Source organism: Ornithodoros turicata, unplaced genomic scaffold, assembly GCF_037126465.1.
Source record: "Ornithodoros turicata isolate Travis unplaced genomic scaffold, ASM3712646v1 Chromosome56, whole genome shotgun sequence".
NCBI classification, from domain to species: Eukaryota; Metazoa; Arthropoda; class Arachnida; order Ixodida; family Argasidae; genus Ornithodoros; species Ornithodoros turicata.
The window spans coordinates 352,104-371,292 of record NW_026999384.1 but is presented as its reverse complement, the minus strand read 5'-3'; the positions used below and the strand labels follow the sequence as shown (position 1 = coordinate 371,292).

General features: G+C 49.5%; 1 long non-coding RNA gene across 1 annotated transcript; it reads left to right on the top strand.

The window, feature by feature from the left end:
- Positions 1 to 9,170: 9,170 nt before the first annotated feature.
- LOC135374399 (uncharacterized) lies at positions 9,171 to 18,084 on the top strand. Its single transcript, XR_010416883.1, has 3 exons — positions 9,171 to 9,234; positions 17,318 to 17,553; positions 17,899 to 18,084. It is a non-coding gene; the product is annotated as an uncharacterized LOC135374399 (long non-coding RNA).
- The last annotated feature ends 1,105 nt before the right edge of the window (positions 18,085 to 19,189 follow it).

Genomic DNA, 19,189 nt, shown 5'->3' with positions numbered 1-19,189 from the left:
TACAGCGTTTGAGCTAAACGCGAGGGTGCAGCGAGACGTTTGGATGTGGATCTGTATCAGGCAGGCCGATGGAGTGAGAGGAATGGTGGTGGTCATAGTGGTGGCAGCTGCACCGTGCGCGCCTATGTATGTATGTAGGCTGGACAACACTCCTAAGGAAGATTGCTGTTCTGTTGTTGCCTGATTGCTGGGTCGTATTGCTGACTGAAGGGATGCTGCTATGTACTGTCATCAAGCAATAACATTTTTTTATTTCTGGAAACGTTGTATTCAGAGTGATTACTTAGGTGTCACAGACGAAAATCAATCGCCGCCTATTTACACGAGGGTGGCATGCCCGTGCCGTCAAAACTACCATTCTCCTTGGATTTCTTTCCTTTCTACGGTGCACGTTCGCATGCACTGAAGTTATGCCATTCTCGTTAGAAAGTTGTTAACAGTTCCACCCGGGAGTTAGCAACCTCGACTATGTTGGCACAAGTCCACGCAGACGGAACTGCTTTCTCACTTATCATCAGCAACTGTCTTTCGAGGTACTGTTTCACCGCACTTCCAACACGGTCGACCAACATCATCACGGAGCACCACTGCTTGGATTGTATGGCGTCCCTGCGTCGGGCCTTCCAAAGAGCTGGTTCTGGAATTGCTGTGAACAGTAGTGCATGTAAGGCAGTACGCCATCGCAGATCTCAAACAGAATTTGGTAGCCATTGCGGCGCGACGGCGTCTCAGCAGTATCGAAGACAGGGTTCATCTGGAATTCGGGCCATAACAAGCGCCTCTCATATTTTTGTTGGAGGCGTTTTTTTGGCATCGATGCCCTCTAGGCGTTGTATTGTGGAGTAGTGACCTAGGACAACAACGTAATGAGAAGCCAGAGTTTCCGCTTTAGAAGACATGTTCAAGGAAGACCGAACGAAGACATCTCGGCCAAGGGGCCCCGTTCAGTATGCCATTAGTCTTCCAGCCGGATGACCAGGTACGTCCGCTACACGCAACACCTGTCGCAGGGCTATGGTTTTAGCCACTTTCTCTATTTCCGGTAAACCCCATCCACCCGCAAAGCTGTCCGTGGAGTCCGTATGGAGTCCGTTCAGTTATTCCGTATGACTTCTGTACGTTTTTTTTTTCTGCTAGGATGAACAACGGAGATATTGGCGTGCGACGTAATGTGCTTGACCACTCCAGAATAATTTGATGAGGGCTGAATGTAGTGAACGGACAACAGTACAAGGGGGAACGCTGACATGCGAGAGGTGCCACTGACGTGTCCTGAACACTCCTCGTATCAGGTACCCGTTATCTCTGCAGAGATTGCGAACCTGTTCGTCTAAGCTACTACAAAGGTTGCTTGTGTCCAGTTTGACCGTGATATTCCCCTAGTGTGTGTGTTGAGATCAAGCAGGAGAGCTATCTGTGGAGGTAGGCTATTGCTACGCCTGATGTGTGTGTATTGTCCTCAAACAAGGGAACTAGCTATGGAGAGCTATGGAGACTAGCTTTTCCACAAACTCTATCTTACATACCAGATAACAACGCTCCAAAGGATGATTGCTTTTTGTACGTGCCATACCTTGCGAACAATCCTGAAACACCGGAAGAGTCGCCACGGGGTGGGGGTGGGGGTGGGGTGGGCACTACAGTCCTAGTAGGCTTATTATAACCTCATATGCTACTCACCTTGATTATGATCAAAGAACGGCGCCAGCACTCCACGGACCCATAAAATGACTGCTCACGGATGATATGTGCACGCAGCCCGGCTCTCACTGCCTGAAAAATAGCCATGCTCCCAACCTCTGGGCCACAAAACGACAACCGGCACCGGCGAATCCGAACAACAAACAACTTTATTTTGAGATGGAGAGCGGGGAGGTATCGCCAGAGGCGATACTCTACCCCATTGCTGGTGGGGATGTGGAGAATGAAATAATGAGCTTCTTCACGATAACGATCGAAGTCCGATGGTGTCCAGAAATGTCAAAAGAGCTTTGAGCGCAGATCGGTGCTGGGCTGGATTGGGCCAGGGACCAAGCAATTTCGATAGGGAGAAGAGGCGAGAGTCCAGCTGACGAAGAGACTCGGAGAGTGCGGTTTGGGAAGGTTGGTATGGGGGCAATGAAGAAGAATGTGCTCCAGATCCTGAAGAGCACCACAGTGGCAGCAGGTGAGTGAGTCAACTTGTCTCAAGCGGTAACGCCACTGAGCTGTAAAGGCCACATTGAGTCGCATTCGGTGGATTAATGCAGCATCTTTTCGAGAGGTGTTTCCTGGCATGCGGAAAGCGAGCGTTGGATCCACTCTGCTCAACATAGATGGGGGCGAATGTCGGTTGCCCATTGGCGGGAAGCCAGGGGTGTCACGAGGCGTCGCAGAACGGAACGGCGGTCTCCTCTCAGCAGAACAATACTGGTCCGTTTCCGATACGAGAGGGCTGCTTCTGCGGCGCTGTCGGCCTGCTCGTTCCCCACGACATCACAATGTGCTGGAACCCACTGGAGAACTAGCCTGTGGCCTGCTGCGTAGACAGTGTGGTAAGCCATTAACACATCCGTGACTAGGGGTTCAGATGGGCCTCGTATGCCGGAATTTTCAAAAGCTTGAAGTGCAGATTTGGAGTCTGTGAAGACTGTCCATTCCAGCGGTGTAAAACCAGCGATGTGCTGTAGAAAGAAAAGGTTGGCATAGAGTTCCGCAGCTGTTGAGGAGCTTGGATCTGAAAGGCGTCGTCCTTGCACTACGCCTTCAGATGGTATGACGAATGCTGAGGCGGACTTGTTGTTTCGGAATGCACCATCTGTATATGCTGCCGCAAACGTAGAAAACGTCTCATCTACCAGAGCATGAAAATGGGCTCGGAGGACTTGAGGGGGGACCTGATCTCTTCTTTCCAGAAGGTTTGGAAGGCTTACGAAAGTCGGCGGTACCGGCGGAGACCAGGGGGCTTCCGGCGGTTAATTTGTCCTTAGCTATGAAGCCATTGAGAGTCTGGCGTCTCCTGTGCGCTACTCGATAGAAGTCGCTTTCAGGGCGTACCGGATTTTTTTGAGCAGCGGGTGACGGGGAATGTGAGCACGTAAACGTAGGAAGTGCCGAGCCGTTTCATGTTCACGTAGAACCTCAACCGGGAGTTCACCAGCTTCAGCCAGTGCTTGCCGTGTTTCAGTCATTCGTGGAACGCCGAGGCAGCGACGAATGCTACGAGCAAACAGGGGCCGAAGGGCATTTGATGATGAGGTTGATATCCTGTGCAGAATAGGAAGGCTGTAAAGCACAGTCGCCCTCATCAAACTGATGAACTGATGAAACTGATGAACTGTGAACTGCGAGCAGGGAACGCTGATCACAGCCCCATCCTGAGCAAGAAAGATGGTGAATTGCGGGGAGCCATCGCTGCACTTTAGTTTAAAGGTGTTTAATGTGCCGAGCCCAGCGGAAGTTCGAGTCGATTACCACGCGAAGGAAGCGGTGGAAGCGTACCGGCTCAAGCTTCCTGGCACCAACCCAAAGAGGGAAACTGGTCATAGCTTTGCGCGTGAAACGGAGATCGACGCACTTTTCGGGCGATAGGCCCATCCCAAGGTGCGTGAGGTACGTACGTACATTATTGAAAGCGAGCTGTCGGCGAACCCAAATTTGGAAGTTAATATCCGAAATCAGCAATGCTAGTTCTTCCGCTCTGCGCGTTCGGCCGGCAACGGCTCCAGGTATCTTACGGTGGCTCAATCAACTGTTGGGAGCCCAAATATTTGCGCCACCCTACTCCAGAATAAAAGTGAAATATGGCATCGCCAAAATCAATGTTCTCAGATATGGCACAAGACGGACAACCGTGCGTGCGACGTATCCGAAAACGGTGCACACGTTCACGCACTGGGAGGATAGCATCCACTGTGTGGACAGCTTCTACTGTGGACAAGTGCGCCGTGCATCAAGCCAGCCAGCAGTGGTAAGCCGCCAAGTGAATTTCGTTGGCACTGCTGGCCCTGTGGGACCCTGTCGCATTTCCCTGTAGGTGGCGTAAAAATCACGGACGTTCCACAAGGAAATGTCTTCCTGGGCATTGGACACCCAAGCGCCGCACAATACCAACACAAGGACAAAAATAAGCAGGGAGTATTTCCGCCCTGGGGCGAAGCTCGGCACTTTCTAGGAACCATAGATCGAGAAGTTACCTGTCAAAATGAACTCGTTACAAGTTAAGTTACCGTGTGGAAAATGTAACTACGTTAATAACGAAGTTCTTCTGCTTAAAATGTAACGCGCAGTTACGGAGATACTTAAAAAAATAACGAGTTACTTCCAAGTTACTTCGGACACAAAAGAGCACTACACAGGTGCAGCGCGCGTGAGCAGTTGAGTTAGACCTTGAGTTGCCTGCAGAGGAGTGCAACACGCTTACATCGTTTTCGTTTATGTCCAACAGTTCGAACGCTCTACATCTTACTCCATGTGGGCGCAGAATGGTTCAGCTTCATTTCAATGGCAGTGGTTCCTACTTCCTGAATAAAATACTGTCATTGATTGAATATCACGCTTTATGGTATAAAATGCCATGAAAGAATCGGAGAGAAAGCAAGAAAATATGTGGACGTGAGTGAAAAGCGAATTAAAAGTAACTTGGAACTTACTTTAAGTTACTTTGGCAGAGTTACCTGAAAAAGGAACGAGTTCCTCTGAAAGTTACCACGGCGCAAAAGTACCGAGTAAAGTTTTAAGTTACCGTAAAAAGGAACTTAGTTACAGTAACGAGTTACTTGTAACGAGTTACCTCGAACTCTGCTAGGAACCACCTGGCGACGTATCCTACACTCTTAGAAATGAACTTCACCACATCGCACGTTCCTAGCCAACCATCATCCCGAATGACAACGTTCTCGCCCCTCATTTGTTGAAAACGAGAGGAGGAGCCTATTTTGTGTTCATTATGCACGGCGCAAAATATGCTCCTCCTCCCGTTTTCAACAAATCCAGGGCGAGAACGTTGTCATTCGGGATGATGGTTGGCTAGGAACGTGCTATGTGGTGAAGTTCATTTCTAAGAGTGTAGGATACGTCGCCAGGTGGTTCCTAGCAGAGTTCGAGGTAACTCGTTACAAGTAACTCGTTACTGTAACTAAGTTCCTTTTTACGGTAACTTAAGGTGAGGCCGACAACGGCAAGCCCTTTCACCATCACCACCACCACCATCATTTCTAAGAGTGTACGGAATACTGCACTAATGCGCAGGCCGGGTGCTCTGACGCACGGAGCTCCTCAACGAGAATACGCGATTGAAGCGCCAAGCGCTTTTCTGGCACAGCTGGTACTCCTAAGCCACGGCCACGGTGTAGTTGAGACCTACAGACCCATTCAGCGGATCCGCCCAACAGAAAGCGGAACGCGTGTCGTGCGATAGCAGCTTGTACTACACTCTAAAAACGGTGACACTTTAGTGACACATGAAATTGGTGTGACACTTTTGGGCGAGCTCAAACTTGAATTTTAAAAGTGTCACAGAGCGGACTTAGTCCCTATACAACTACCGGAAACTTGTTTACGGTTCTCAGCGAGGCGGTTGCGGTGTCAATGCTGATTACTCAAGCCTCGGAGGGCGTCTGACACTTGAGTTGTGACACTTGCCGCAGCTGCGGCCGTTGCCCGTGACGCATGTTTTGATATTTTCGCTGTTGGAACGCTTCGGATCTCTATGTTTTCTCAATCAGTTGCCAACAATGGGCAAGTCTTGGTCAGTTCAAGCGAGGAACGCGCACGGGGTTTCTCGCGTCCGGCTCTATCTGCTAAAAATCCTTATTTTAATCGCTAATCTACCGCTCATTTAACTCGCTTTCGAGAATACTCGGTGGAGTCAGATGTTGATGTTACTGGAACACCTCGAGCAATCTGTGTGTATGATCTATGCGAGTGCCTTTCATCTGTGACATCATACCGTTCGGATCCGTGTGCTTCAACTTTCGCTCAGCCATCATTATTTACGCGAAAATGGGATGTTTCGTCGCTAACGTTAGGCCTAGTTAAGACCGTGATACCAAGAAAATAGTCAGAAAGTCAGGCATCGGTAACATTATCGGAGAGGGAGATTTTCTTCCTTGATAGCAGCGCATGGAGGCCACTTATCTCTGTTTCGGATGACCCTGATTGAGGCTGTTGCTGCCGTAGGTGGCGTCGCGATGTGCGCGAGTGTGTCTTTTGGTCACATTAAAATAAAGTTGTGAGTAGCGCTGGTATTGTCGTCTTCTTCTAGTCCGTGTTTTTGTGCGCTTTCTACCACGTCGTTTGAATCGTACTGCCGATAAAAAGGTCGACGGGGCAGTACCGCTTGCGGTGGTGCGGTCGGATTCACAAACGCGATCGTAAGTTACGCTAAGATGCGCTAAGACGTCGTACCCTGCGACGTGCGTACGACGGCGTCGTAGTGGAGAGGTAGTGGAGAGTCGTAGTGGAGAGGGTACACCCTTTGACGAGGAACAGGAAGTTGCTCGCTTCCTGTCACGTGCGCCTCAGAGAGAAACAGCCAAAGGGTGCGAGACTATGTTTTCGCTATGGTAACGATGACGAAAATTTTTAATCGCACCAATAAGAGTCATCCCATTAGAAGAAGACGAAGTTGTTCGTCCCCAAATGTTTTGTTACTGCACGTGTTCTCGGTCTTTCGGTAGCCATAATGGAGGCCATGCAATCACAGGCGAAACGCGTTCGATGACACAGCAAATATATTTCCAGTATGGTCGTCTCGGGGAGGGGGTGTGTGAGGGTGTTTTGTAAGCGGTGTGTGGCGCCCAGTTTTGCAGGTTTTATGGCTTCTTTTGCTTTTCTTGCAGGCAATTTGGAGGGGTTGTGGGGGTGTCTTAGTGGCGTGTAGGGGATGCTTGAAAATCCCTGCGACCCGATTTTACGGAGCACAAAGTTGAAGCATTTGTTGAAGGTTACCAAGCAAAAAAGTGCCTCAATATCACTTCGAGGTTATGTTGCAAAGTGCAATGCGTTGGCGCGTATTACGGAGTCTTTGTTTGCCGTCTCCAAATCCACCGCTGCCAAATACGCCGCCATCTTTCTTCGTAAGACTGCTTTGGGGCTCTCGCAGGATTCTGCCGTAAGCTGCGAATATTTTGCGACGCGCGCCCTTCGTGAATTTACACTTCGTCGTAACTTTCCCGTACGACGGAGATACGACAGATTCCGTCGCAGAGCTCTTTGTGAATCCGACCCCTGTTCCGGGAAATAATTTTTCTTTCGCTTTTCAAGTCCGCGTACGCGATGGAGGGAGGCGAAAGCGAGCTGCTCCTTCAGATCTTGGAGAAGGGCCCCTGGATAACGCGATGCGCCCCCGGGTGTGCCGTCTTTGAATGCGTGGCCGTTAAAAACGTCGTCGGGGCAGTATCGCTTGCGGTACTATCCCTGGAAGATTTTTTTCTTAAAATCAAATTTGGTAGGTCCTCTTGTATGACTTTTGTCCATTCGGTTCCGTCAGGCACTCACAGTGCTTATTCCACAGTTCTTGGATCAAGCACGAAATCGCTTCTTTTTACTGCAAAGCACGAATAACTTCGCCGCTCGGAACGCCTAGGCAGCGGCATAGCAGTCGCTGACAGCGGACCACGTTGAGAGCTTGAGTCAGTGAGGACGTCAACAGTTGGAGGGCACACGTCTCCAGTCGCTAGTTCAACCGTCGACGGATCCTCAGGCGCTTTCTTTGGAACTTTGCCGTCAATGTCATCACAGTCCAAGTGTAAACTCACGGCGCCATCGCTGAATTCAGGTTTACAAGGTGGCGTCAACGTGCCCTTTATGCCCTTGCACGGAAAGTAATCTTCGTCAAAGAAAAACGTCACGGCTGACGAAGAAACTGTCGGTTACTCTGTCCCAGAACTTGTACCCTCCTTTTACGCCCTCGAGGTTCCCGACGAACATACATTCTACTGCCTTTGGGTCCAGTTTGAATGGTGGACGCTGCTTGTTTATAGCCCAGGGATCTGCAATCAGATACCTTTATGTGTCCGCGATGAGATTCCATTTCAAACCACGCCTGGTGTGGCACCAGCCCGCCCACCGACCTTGATGAACACCTATTTTGTACGTAACCGGAAGTTACAAGAGCGTCCGGCCAGAGTGTTTTGAGAATACCAAACTCTGTTTCCAGAGGTTTTACCAGACGTGTTCCATGAAGGAAATATAGATAACGCCTGCCTTTTGAAGAGGAGTTGGTACGGGTTACGTCAGTCCGGCAGGCAGTGGAATGTGAGACTTCACGACTTTCTCAAGAGCGTGGGCTTAACCAGGTGGAAAGCGGATCCCTGTATCTATTTGCACAACCTGGAAAGTCCCTATCTTCCTTTCGTCCCCACTCCTTCCTGTTTCATTTTTCTTAGCTTAATCTTTTCGTCCCCTCCCTTGGAAATGTAACTGCCGCCACTTTTATGAGCAGGCAGACTACTGCAGACTTGTTTTCCTAATAAACGTCGCTACCACCACCACCATCCTGCGTTGCAACGTTCTCTCCGTTGATTTGATGGCAATTTTGTGCCACAAAAATGGTGTATTGTCATCAAGTAAATAAAAGGTGGTGTTGGTGTCGGTGGAAGCGCTCGCTGTTGTCGGCCTCACAGAGGTGGGCAACGTCACGACTGACGCCCTGGGGGAATCTGCGTCCTGGGCGGACTTCTAAGGGAACTGTGCCGACATATGTCTGAAAGCGTCTGAGGAAAACCCAGGAAAAACCCCAGACAGCACAGTCGGCAAGTATGAAAAAAAAGCGTACGAGGCTAGATGCGTGCTATGCGGTGGAGTTCATTTGTAAGGATGCACCATGATCAACTTTTATTTCAGTTGTCAAAAGTGGAACGTCGTCTTCATTGCGTACCGCTAAGTGGCGTGAGAGGGGACACGTTTATTGTTAAGCCTCCAGGACACCGACAAAGTTGGATAACTAGCACTGCAGTGGGCCGACAGCGACGCAGTGTTTGCGGTAGTGGTCCTACTAACAATGCATCTTGAACACCGTCGCAATAGGGGACTACTTGCATAGGTAACTCTCCTGCTTGATGACAATACACGCAATACACCTTGCTTGATGACAATACAATTGATACAATACAATACATACAATACAATACAATACGAAGGCTGTTATTCGCTAATAACAATCTGCTCTGTTATCTTGCTCGTATAACCCAGGACTTCATAAAAAGGATCGGCATCGGCATCGGCAGGCTGTAGCTTCGTTCCATATTTCGGGTGAGTGATTTTTGGTTTTTGGGTGGTTTCTTCTGTTTGTGTTGCTGATTTCTTTGCGTGGTTGCCTCACTATGTGAGGAGAGTACAGTGTGTCGTTTTTTGGCGTCTTCGCCACCTATTCCTATGGCCAGTCGGCCGTTAGCGTTTTCCGTGACGCTGCCTCCGGCAGTATCACGAGTGGACTTCCTACTTCCTCTTGTCCAGAAGGTAGGAAAAGTCGTGAAAAGCATGCGCCACATTGGTGGTGGAGCATGTGATCTGATTGTGAAGACCAGGTCTGGTGCTGAGAAGCTTAAATCCCTGGGGTCGCTCACAGTGAAGGGCAATGTGATCGAGTTGGTCTCGTTGGAGTCCAACTTGGTCACAGTTTCAGTCATATCGGTGCCAGATGGCATCCCTGATGTAGCAGTGGAGGCCGTTCTTACTGAGTACGGTCCTGTCACCAAAGTAGCCCGCGAGACATTCCCTCAGAAGGAGCTAGAGGGTATTGAAACGGGCAACCGGAGCGCTCTTATGGAATGCGGACCCCAGTTCCGAACTTCATAAGTGTGCGTGGTAAGCGTGTGACCGTCAACTATGACGGTATCAAACGAGTTTGTATGCGGTGTGGCGGAGAGGGCCACTCCAAAAAAGACTGCGTGGTTCCTGTGTGTGCTCGCTGTGGCGACTTTGGGCACGAGAGGTGTGCTGCTTCGTGTAAGCGCTGTGGCGGGGATCATGCTTTGTCCGAATGTTTGGCCACAACTTGGGCGTCCCGTGTTTCTGGTAGCGGTGTGCTATCAACTGCTCCCGTTGGAGCGCCTCCCGTGTAGGCGTGTAGTGTGTTGTGTCCCGTGTAGCGCCACGGCTGAGGTGGGAGTGCGTTCAGTGGGAGTGCCTCACGATGCCGTTAGTGTGGCGGAAGAGCCTTTCGCTGTTAGTGCTGGCAGTGATAATGGTAGTAGAGACGCAGTTGGTGGTGACAGAGCAGATACCGATGACACCGTTGCAGGTGTCTCTGCTGTTAGCGCCGTTACCAGTTCTGCTTGTGCTGTTGCAGTGTTGTAGTGTTGCAGCCGTAGTAGTCAGAGGCGGTGCTCTTGATGCAACAGATGCTTCTCCAGTTGAGCGCGCGAGTGCTGTCGTTGCTGGCACTGTGGCAGGGTGTAACTCCCAGATTTCCGAGGCTACCGGTGAGGACGATGACAGTGTTGCGTCCTCAGACTCTGAACGCTTGGTAATTGATGAGGACCCCAAGATAGTGCACGTGGGTGATATGGATTTTCCGGCCTCTGTCACTAAACGTATGCGTGTGTCCTCGGACGGCTCCGAAGTGCATGATGACTCTCAAATGGACGATGAGTCCTAGTGTTCAACTCGCTGCATTTCCTTTCCTTTTAATGTCTCTGTTCAGTCTTAGTCAACCTTAAACGTCCAGGGGTTTAGCAGGGAGGCCAAGCAGGTGGAGGTTGTCGGTTGGGCAAAGTTGGCGGGTGCGGACATCATCCTTCTTCAAGAGACTGGTTGCCTTTCCGGGCGTGCGATCAAGTCCCTTGAAGATTCACATGGGCTCAGAGCTTTCTTCAGTCCTGGCTCGCCACACAGAGCAGGCGTGGGTATTCTAGTGTTCCCGTCATTACGGGGTACCGTCCGGTGGTTCGACACAGACACCGAAGGTAGGGTTGTGGCGGTGGAGTTAGAGTACGGCAGGAGTGCTTTTCGGATTGTTAATGTTTACGCCCCTACCCGTCGCAGTGAGCGCTCACATTTCTTTCGCACAATCGATCCTTTTTTCTATGGTAACCAAAATCTACTCTTTGCGGGCGACTTCAACTGCACGATAGACAGACAGCACGGCAGACAAGCGAATAGAGAACTTGAGCGCTTAGTGAATTCTTGCTTGGTCGCACGTCAACGGGAATGCCTATGAATTCACCTGGGTTGATTCCCGGGGTCGCCACAGCCGATTGGACAGATTTTACGTCTCGCCAGGGCTGTCGGGTTTCATCTCCCGCTGTATGACGCGACCTGCTGGGGATCTCACGGATCATGTTGGTGTTCTGTTATCTTTATCCGGCCTATGAAATTTTCGCTTTGGCTCCAGTTTTTTGGCGCCTGAACGTGTCTTTGCTCAACGACCCCGAAATTAAAAACGACGTAAAAAATTGGCTTGCGGATGTTTGTTCCGCGCCCGATTTCGGGCCTAGTCACTGGGAGGCTCTAAAGCTGGATGTAGCACACCGTTTTCGGCATTGGGGCAGACAGCGCGCGCGTGAACACCGGCAGTGTAGAGATGCACGCAGGCAGGTGTTAGCTGTGCTTCGCCACCCTGACTCACGCAGTCCTGAATCTACGTCCGATATTGAGGACGTGCGGAGGCGCCTAGCCTCTCTGCGAATGCAGTCCTGGCGCAAATTTGTTGCGCAACGCAATGTGGTGCGCTGGTGCCGGGAGTCATATTGCTCCCGTGTGTTGCTCAAGCGCTATGTGGCAGAAAATCCGGACTTCAGAATTACTGAGCCCCGGTCAGCTGACGGCTCAATTCTGGCTGATCCCGGTGACATTCAGGAAGCAATGCGTGAGCATTGCGCGGCCCTTTATCAGGAGTCACCTCACGACGAGCCTGTTGTCAGCCGAGAGTGCACACTGCCGGCCAAACAAATGGAGCATGTTGACTCAGGGCCGCTCACGCAAAATGAAGTTTTTACGTCTGTCTCCTCAATGACGTGCGGAAAGTGCCCTGGCATTGATGGCCTCCTAGTTGAGTTCTATAAGCGCTTCTAGAGCCTGATTGGTTTTAACATCTGCTTAACCCAGGGGTTGCTATGCCCCAGCATGCAGAATGGTGTTGTTGATGTTTTGAGCAAAGACAGTCTGGAAAACTGGACCCAGATGCTTATCGTCCGGTTACTTTACTGACGAATGATTATAAGATCTTAGCTGAAACTCTTCTATTGCGCGTTTCACCTCTGTTGGAGAAGGTGTTACATCCTTGCCAAGCATGTTTAGTCTCAGGCAGGTCCTAGGACCTTCATAGAATCGCTCTTCGCGATGCCATCTACTGAATTAACAGTGGCCATGCCCCCGCTGTGCTGGCGTTCTTCGATTAGTCTAAAGCCTTTGATCGTGTGCGCCACACGTACCTGTTCTCTCGGCTGAGGGCATATGGGTTCGCCGTTGCATGGGTCAGGTATGTGGAAACGTATAGGGGCCCTAGAAGCGTTGCATCTGTCGCTGGCGGACTGTCGTCCCCCTTTGATGTAACTTGTGGGGTCCGTCAAGGATGCCCTCTCTCCCGGCTTGTACGCCATCGCCATCAGCCCTCTACTCGAGAGACTGTGCTCGCTTCCTGTTACATTGCGACTGCCCAATGGATGCCCTCCATCTGTTTTTGCGTTAGCGGACGACATCTCTGTGGTCGTTTCCCGCGAGTGTTCCCTAGGGCCTGTTTTGAAGGCGTTTGAGGATTACGGAGCTGTTTCAGGGGAAAGACTGAATGGATAAAAAGTGCTCCCGGAACCTCCGCGACAGTCACTCTGAAGACCACAGTCAATCGCTCCCCCAAACGCATTCTACTTCAGACCGCCACAGCCTGGGCACACGCAACAAAGGAGGAAGTCTTCACACGCCTAATCTTCGACGGCGGCAGTCAGCGCACGTTCATCACTCGTCAGTTGTCGCAAGCACTCGGCTGTCAGATCGTTCGCACAGAGCACATCTCCATCGGGGCATTCGGAGTTCAACACACACGTCCAGAAGTACTGGAAGCAGTTGAGTTCAGTTTAAGGACTACGCATGAAAGAGGTGAACATCAAAAGATAACAGCCCTTGTGGTGGAACAGATCCGTTCTCAAGTCTTGGAAGTTCCACCTGATGCAATCAAAGACCATATGCAGCAGTACAAGCTGGCAACAGCCGACTGTTGCGACGGTGCCCTACGTCAACAAATAGAGATCCTGATTGGTGCGGACCACTACTGGGAATTTGTTACCGGGCGCACTCTTACGGTGTATCAAGGTGTACAAGCCGTCGAAACGACACTTGGCTGGACGCTACAAGGACTATACTCTCTACCGAACGTGGTGCGCACAGCAAGCTGTCATACGGTGACTGTGTTGCACGCAAGCCAACATCGCGAAGTGGTGAACGATATGATGGAGCGAATTTGGAACTTGGACAGCATCGGCATACGTTGCGATGAGACAGACGAAGCACAGCATCACTTTGTCCTCGATAACTTCAAAATGTCCATTCAGTTGAAGAACGACAGGTATTCAGTTGCCTTGCCGTGGAAACCAGTTGTGTCTATGCAAGACAACAAGCACATTGCGGAGAAACTTCTTTCACAAGTCACGAGGCGTCTAACCAAGTCACAAGGGTTAATGGCGAGATACGACGCAGCCATACGTGAATATCTTGTCTCTGGACTAGCAGAAAAGGTTAACCAGGAAATGGATCGGGCTCAAAATACAGCACACATATATTACATGCTGCATCATGCAGTCATCAGGGAGGATCGAATAACTACAAAGATAAGGATCGTCTTCGACGCAACCTCTCATGAACCTGGCACCAGCTCGCTCAAAGATAATCTGAACGCGGGCCCCAACCTAAATCCGGATATCATGCCACTACTTATGAACTTCCGCCTTTATCCTGCAGCCTTGGTATCGGATGTACAGAAGGCATTCCTCCAGATCGCCATACACGAGGATGACAGAGACGCGCTTAGGTTGCTGTGGTACAGCACCACTCCGGTAGACGGCCTGCCACTACCTAACGTTTAAACGTGGCGCATGACTAGGGTGACTTTCGGCACGGCCCCTAGCACGTTCCTCCTGGCAGCCAGGTTACAGCACCACATCCAGCGGCACGCCAGCGAGCATCCGAGACTAGCAAGGCTACTTGAAAATTCCAATTACGTGGACGACATCATTTTTGGTGCGGCGAACGAGGAGGAGGCAGCGGATATGTACACCGAAACCTGACAGCTGTTTGGCAAGGCTTCCATGAAGCTTCAAAAATGGGGTTCGAACAGTTATGCGATGCGTGAGAAGTTTATTTTTGTAGCTGATGCTGCATTAATTGGAAACACAACGAAAGTACTTGGCATTCCTTGGAACCAGGAGCAGGACACGCTGTCTCCCCTTGACTTGTCCTTGACTTCCACTGCACTTCCGGAGAGTACAACGGCATGACCACGAAACGACAGGTGCTGCGCTCGGTGGCACAAATATATGATCCAGTGGGCTTCATTCTGCCGTACACACTCACCGCAAAGATGCTCCCACAGGAAATCTGGAAGCACGGGTTGGAGCAGGATGCTCCGCTACCAGATGATCTCGCTCGTAAATGGGGCGCTTGGCACAAAGACCTGCAGGATCTCAAAGACATTGAAATACCACGTTGTTACTTACCGGACATGAGCACTGAGATCCAGCCACAGCTACACTTTTTCTCTGATGCTAGCCCCGGCGCGTACGGTACCGTTGTTTATCTACGTCACGGCGGCTGCGCGGAGGGATACAAAACGCAACTGATCGCAGCAAAATCAAGAATAGCACCAGTGACGGAGGTTACTCTAGCTCGTATGGAACTACTTGGTGCACTGATGTCAGCTCGTCTCAACAGTTACTTGCGGGACAATTTCAAGCTCCGATTACTTTTGGACAGATTCAATGATTGCCTTGCAATGGATACGAGGGGACGCAAACCGCAGTTTGTGCGCAACAGGGTCACAGAAATGCAACAGAAGGTAGAGAAAAACCGATTGAGACACGTGGGAACAGAATCAAATCCCGCCGACTTGTTGACGCGAGAAACAAGTCCCAAGAAATTGCTACAGTCGAAGCTGTGGTGGAAAGGACCATCATGGCTGGTGGAATCTGATGACAAGTGGCCATCTCCTCAAGTCAATGAGATGACAGACTCACGTTCATAAAGAGCAGGTTGTGCTCCAGACCATCGCACCATCGTGCTCGGATCCGGTGATGAATCTGGGACGATTCAGCAATGTCAATCACCTCAATCGTGTAACAGCGTGAATAATTCGATACACCAAGAACTCCAGAGCAACAGGTCGGCTCAATGGTCCCTTAAGCGTTAGTGAGATTCAACAGGCCGAATGCTACTGGGTAAGGCAAGAACAAGAATCTGCATTCGCGGACGAAATCAGCGCAATCGGAAGCAACAGGGCACTTAAGCGAACATTGAAGTTGAAAGATCTAAGGCCATTTACTGACGACGACGGCATCCGCAGACTTGGAGGACGAATGGGTGGTAGTCGGCAAACACTTTCGGAACGTCATCCAATCATACTGCCAACTCACTCGCATTATGCACGCCTTTTAATTTTACAGTCCCATCGACAAGTTTTCCACTCCGGAGTGCGTGACACTTTAGTGCAGCTACGCGAAAGGTTCTGGATACTCCGAGCACGCCAACAAGTCAAACGAATACTACGAGGTTGCGTGACATGCAGAAGGAACGACGCAAGGCATCTGACACAACCTGATGGCCAACTTCCACCTGACAGAGTGACGATGAGTCATCCCTTCAAGGGCACCGGCATCGATTTTGCGGGACCATTAACGTTGAAGCGAAGGAGGAACCACCACAACGGCTACATTGTCCTCTTCACTTGTGTCGTCACAAGCGCTGTGCACCTTGAGCTGTGCGAGGACATGTCGGCGATGAAGTTCTTGCAAGCCCTTCCGAAGATTTACAGCTCGTAGGGGAATCTGCCAAACCATCTACTCAGACAATGCCTTGACGTTCAAAAAGGTCGCAAAAGAAATTCGGGACATACAGAGGATCTTAACGAACCCACTGGTGCAGGACTATTCTTCACGAAACGGAATCCGCTGGAAATTCATACTGGAGCGCGCACCATGGTGGGGTGGCTTTTATGAAAGACTAATAAGATCCGTAAAATCAGCATTGAGGAAAACCCTGTCCAGGAACGTCGTAGACTTCATCGAAATGCAAACTCTGCTGGCTGAGATGGAGGCGATGAACTCAAGACCTATAGCCTTTGTTATATGCCTGTCCTTTTGGCAGATATTATTTTTCCAACAGACGAGGTGTGGCAACTCTTCCTTCTCCTTCGTGATATTGTGAACCTCGTTTGTGCAAAGAAGATCTCACAGACTCAAATTTTGTACTTGGACGAGCTCATTCAGCTGTACCTTGAACTTATTACAGAACTATTTCGAAGAGTGCCATTGAAACCAAAACATCACTTCCTGTTACACTACCCAGAACTGGTTTTGAAGTATGGCCCACTGATCTGGCTGTGGACGCTACGATTTGAGTCCAAGCATTCATACTCAAAGAGGTGGCAAGAGTTTCCAATAATTTCGTAAACCTGACATCGACGCTGGCAAGGAAACAAGAGCTGCTGCAGTGTTATCTCTCCACTGGCACTATGTTTGGAGCTGATGTCATCGTTACATCAACCAACTCTTCACAGAAGCACACATTTCCTCACTACGTACTAGAATACTGCAGGTCAGCACATCCTAGGCCTTCAGAAATGTGCCGGAGTGCGCAGTGTTTTGGCACGACTTACAGTGTGGGCCTTTATGTAGCCATCAGGCGAGAAGAAATGGTGATTATATTTGCAAGGATAGAAGCTCTAGCTGTGTGCAAAGATGACAACCCCTTCTTGATTGTGACAGGAACACCAGAATTGGGTGTATATGCTGTGGAAGACGTTGCCGAAACAACTCTCTTCACTTGTGTGAAGGATACAGGCCTCCTGGACTACTATTCGTTGCCCCTGTACAATTGCCTCAATTTCAAGACCCTTGTACTGAAACAGTATATTTGATGACTACGCAACAGTGCCAAGTGCCACTTGATGTGAGTGCTGCAGTGACAGGTGTGCATTCCGTAGAGTAGGTTAAGTTGAATGCCGCCGGCATACAGGGCAGGGTGTGTGCTTCCTGGCAATATATGCCAACATTTTCTTTTTCTTTATTTGCGATGGGAAATCAGATCTTTTAGGTTTTGATAAACTTGCTTGCAGAAGCTGGGGTTCCTTTGTTATCCTAGCTTGCAAGGTGCCAAGCCTGTGTTACATTCTTGCTGTTGCTTTCCCCAGTACAAGGCCGTCCAAGATATGTGTCAGCTGTCTGCAGATATCAAATCAAGACTGAACCAACCTCTCCCAGAGCTTTGCTGTCTACCTTTCGAGAGAAAAGGAAGCCCTGCTACATCAATGCCTATGGGACTTGGGAGTTCGCAGCACTGGTGATGTTACATATGTTCAAGAGAGGGAATTATCAACTATCCTAAACCCCATCCAAAGCAGGAAATTTTTGCAGCTCTGGAATGATTGTAAGCAGGTGTACCATTCAGTGCATAGGTTGTGCAAAACATAAGTGCTTCACTAGTACATTACATAGCAATTTTCATTTGTATTTGCAAATAATGTTGCAAGGTTACAAAGCCTGTATCTTTGAAATGCAGCTGTGGTAAATTTTGATTGCTGCTGTAGCACTATATTATTGTGCATTAACATGAAAATGTTTGATCATAATTACGTGGTGATGTCAAGCTTGAAATTATAATTATATAATGTATATTTTCAACTAATATTTGCGGCAAGAATGTTTTTGTATCCTTTGCATATTTATACAGCTGGGTAGGAAACATTTCATTTACTTTACGTTGAACTTCCAGTTGACAGCGCTGCTCTAACTGTGCCACAACCTCCGGGCAACAACACAGAGTCACAGCCTCTGGAGAACGTACGACCGTCAGTTCCACAACGCGTCAGTGCTGACTGGCCAACAACATTTTCAATACCGTTTCATCGTGCAAACGCTGGCTTCCTGCGTGATTTGGATCAGAAAAAGCGCCCGAAAAAGAAACATCTTCTGGAATTTGTGCGGCTGGTGTGCAGTGACATTCACAATATTTGTGCCAGGACGGGCAGCCCTTGCTGAAGTTGCCAGGCGGATTGTGGAGGTGCACCCAGTCTCACTGTCAGATACTCTAGGTGGAGCTGTTGTTGGCTCAGGGTATGACTCTTTGCGTGCAAAACTTGAGAACAGACTCGACAACCTAAATCGTGGCTCTGCGGAGGCAGTACCGGTGGCTCGTGCATCACACAGAAAACGCGTAGCCAGTGACAAGTGTGGTTGTATTGAATGGAACTGCTCCACACCAGCAGGTGAGACTGCTGAAACACAAGAAGACAAAACAGTTGAACTGGAAGAAATGTTCGCCATCGAAAATGCAAGCCTTAGCCGTGCAATAGACATGACGCAGCAGACTAATTTTCTACCAAGGGAAACCGATCAATCAAGGACTATCAGTTTCTCAGGTCCAAGACAAATGGCCGTGGTTGTTAACGACTGAATGCCAACTCAATCATTTCAAGAGGCTCACTGGTATTGATTGTACAGAACGATTTGGTAATGCTATGTCTCAGAAGGTAAAGGTGTACTTGAGTTCCTAACGACAAGTCAAAATGAAGAGGTGCAGTCAAGCCTTTCATGAATCTCAAACTCATTACGGAGACCCCGTAGGGATGCTTCTTGCGACCATAGCAAGCTTGAATGAGGACTCGTCCTACCTGATTGTGGGGCTTGGGGTGAGATGGTTATTTGAAGCACAGTTGCATGCATTATGCATCATCTTCACCAGCTCGGTTGCTTCCTAGCCATTTTTTCACAGTTGCATGATTCTTTACGCAATGAAATTCAATACTGGACAGTGATGCTCCTGCTGCTTGCATTAGTCTAGAGAATAGATTAAGGCGTTTGCTTTGTTTTGCTTGCCCAAGCTGGTTTCGGCACTGTTGAGGCTATGTATACTGTCACCTTCTGTGTTTCCTTTCTCATTTACTATCGAGTTGGCTTGAGACCCAATTGAGCATGTGTTCCAGTGAGGCATACGTTTTCATCTGCAGTCAACGCATTCAGCTCTATTTTACTGCAGAGTAGATCACCTTACGTCTGCAAGCTAA